The 3,318-nt window shown below is 32.7% G+C and overlaps 1 pseudogene; it reads left to right on the top strand.

The window, feature by feature from the left end:
• The first annotated feature begins 971 nt into the window (after window positions 1-971).
• On the top strand, window positions 972-1,468 carry LOC141516514 (ubiquitin-ribosomal protein eS31 fusion protein-like; annotated as a pseudogene).
• Window positions 1,469-3,318: the final 1,850 nt, after the last annotated feature.

Genomic DNA, 3,318 nt, shown 5'->3' with positions numbered 1-3,318 from the left:
CAGAGTTTCCCAGTATTTAGAGATCTTTAAGATACTTGGAGTTAATTACATCAGGGTTTGAGTTAATTCAAGCTTCATTTAACAAGGGGTTAAATACCCTGCATGAGGAGGCAGGGGTAAAGTGTGGGAGAAAATAGGCCTTGCTTCACTTAACAAGGGGTTAAGTATCCTGGATTGGGGTGGGGGTGGGGTGAAAGTATGAAAGAAAATAGGCCTGGGGGAGGGACACAAATAGCTCAAGAAATTACATGAATTTGGATGGTACCTTGACTCATGAGGAGGATTGTGTGTCCTTGGAGAGTACTAGAGAAGGGGGTAAAGTAATTCATTATTGTAATTATTATATGATGTGATTTGACAATGCTGCTTATCAAGCAATCTAGAAACAATATGTGATGATACCATGATAACAATATAAGCTTATCAAGCAATCAAATCATCAAACTGTGATTGATGATACCTGAATAATAGTACTAAATAACACCCAAGAAGAAATACAAAGATTTATAATTTTAGAGGGAAAGGGAGAATGTGAGTAAATTCTATTCAATAAATTTAGCCCAGAGAGACAATAAGATATATTCCCACTTGTGTTTAAAAATCTTCCCTAATCTACAGGGAAGGGGGGTAGGGGACAGGGAAAGGGAAAGAGAAGAGAATAAGGTACTGATAAAAGAGAAGGCAAAGATATAAGTGAAATTAAACTGAATGTTAAGTTTCTAAAATAAAAGTCAAAGGCTAAAGGTAATAAGATTTTGACGAGGAAGAACAAGAGAAAAGGTAATAGAAAAATATAAATGGAGAAAGCTGCATGGAAGAAAATACAGAATTAGTAAACTTAACTGTAAAAGTCAATGGGATGAACTGTTCCTTAAAATATAAGCAGATAGCAAAATGGATTAAAACTCAGAATTGTACAATATGTTGTTTACAAGAAACACACCTGAACTTTTTTGGATCCACCATCAGTGGGTGGACCCAGCACCACAATGCAGATTTTCGTGAAGATTTTGATGGGGAGGACCATCACCCTTGAGGTCAAAGTTGAACTGTCTGATACTATTGAAAATGTCAAGGCCAAGAAACAAGATAAGGTAGGTATTCCCCCTGTTCAACAAAGATTGATTTTTTTTCTGGCAAGCAACTGGAAGATGGATATACTTTGTCTGACTACAACATTCAGAAGGAGTCTACCCTTCATCTTGTTCTGAGGCTTCAGGGTGGTATGAAGAAAAGAAAGAAGAAGTCTTACACCATTCCCAAAAAGAACAAACATAAGAGAAAATAGGTTAAGCTTGCTGTTCTGAAGTACTATAAGGTTGATGAGAATAGCAAGATTAGCCTCCTTCAATGGGACCACCCTTCTGATGAATGTGGTGCTGAAGTCTTTACAGCTAGCCATTTTGACAGACATTATTGTGGCAAGTGTTGTCTAACCTACTGCTTCAACAAGTCAGAAGATAAATAAATATATATGTGTTAATAAAAAAATTCAACTATTTAAACAAAGAAACACAACTGAAGCAGGGAGATAGACACAGGTTAAAGGTAAAAGGTTGGAGTAAAATATATTATGCTTCAACTGAAGTAAAAGAAATCAGGGACAGTGATCCTGATTTCAGATAAAATAAAAGCAAAAATCAATCTAATTAAAATAGACAAGGAAGAAAACTACATCTTCTTAAAAGGTTTCATTGGTAATGAAGCTATATCATTTCTAAACATGTATGCACCTAATGGTATAGCATCCAAATTCCTAGAGGAAAAGCTCAGTGAATTACAAGGAGACATAGACAGCAAAACTTTAATAAGTGGGGACCTTAATCTCCCTCTGTCATAATTAGATAAATCTAACCACAAAATAAACAAGAATGAAGTTAAGAAGGTGAATGAAATCTTAGAAAATTTAGATATGATAGACCTTTGGAGAAAACATAATGGGAATAGAAAAGATAGAAAATATACCTTTTTCTAAGCAGTTCATGGCACCTATACCAAAACTGACCATGTATTAGGGCACAAAAACTTTATAATCAAATGTAGAAAGGCAGAAAAAATCAATATATACTTCTCAGAACATGATGCAATAGACATTACATGTAATAAAGGGTAATGGAAACATAAACAAAAACTTATTGTATATTACATAACTTTATCTTGAATAATGGGTGGATCAAACAACAAATAATAGAAATAATCAATAATTATATCCAAGAAAATGATATCAAAGAGATATCATACAAAATTTATGGGATGCAGCCAAGGCAGTTTTGAGGGGAATCTTTATATCTCTAAATGTCTGTATAATTGAAATGGAGAAAGAGGAGTTCAATGAATTGGGTATGGAAACTAAAAAAAGCTAGAAAAAGATCAAATTAAAGATCCCCAATTAAATACCAAATTAGAAATTCTGAAAAATCAAGGGAGCTTTTAATAAAATTGAAAGCAAGAAAACCATAGATCTCATAAATAAAACTAAAAGTTGGTTTTATGAAAAAGCCAATAAAATAGACAAAAACTTTGATTAATCTGATTTTAAAAAGATAATCAAATTAGCAGTATCAAAAAATGAAAAGGGAGAACTAATCATGAATGGGTAAGAAATTAGAGAAATCAAAATTACTCCATTGAACCACATGCCAATAAAATTGGATAATCTGAGTAAAATGGATGAATATTTACAAAAATACAAACTGCCCAGATTAACAGAAAAGGAAATAAATTACTTAACCCTTTCAGGAAAAAAAAATTAAATAAAACATAAATAAGCTCCCTAAGAAACAGTCTCCAAGCCCAAATGGATTTGCAAGTAAATTCTATCAAATATTTAAGGAACAATTAATTTCAATTCTACATAAACTATTTCTAAAAATAGGAGAAAGAGTTCTGCCAAAGTCCTTTATGACACCAACATGGTGCTGATATTTGAACCAGGTAGACCCAAAACAAACAAAGTTATAGACCAATCTCCTAATGAATATTGATGCAAAAAATATTAAATAAAGTTTTAGCAATTAGATTACAAGTTATTACTAGGATAATATACTATGATCAGATAAGATTTATACCAGATAGTCAGAAGTGCTTCAATATTGGGAAAGCACTCAACATAACTGAACATATCAATAGCAAAACCAAGAGAAATCATATGATTATCTCAATAGATGCTGAAAAAGCCTTTGATAAAAAGAATATCCATTCCTATTAAAAACACTAGAAAGTTTAGGAATAAATGGAATTTTAGACTTCTGGTCAAGATGGTAGAGAGAAGCCAGGCACTGTGAATCGCCTGAATCTTACTCTCATCAGATTTGGCTC

The sequence above is a fragment of the Macrotis lagotis genome, chromosome 3, assembly GCF_037893015.1.
Source record: "Macrotis lagotis isolate mMagLag1 chromosome 3, bilby.v1.9.chrom.fasta, whole genome shotgun sequence".
Taxonomy (NCBI): Eukaryota; Metazoa; Chordata; class Mammalia; order Peramelemorphia; family Peramelidae; genus Macrotis; species Macrotis lagotis.
This window is presented reverse-complemented; position numbering and strand designations above follow the sequence as displayed.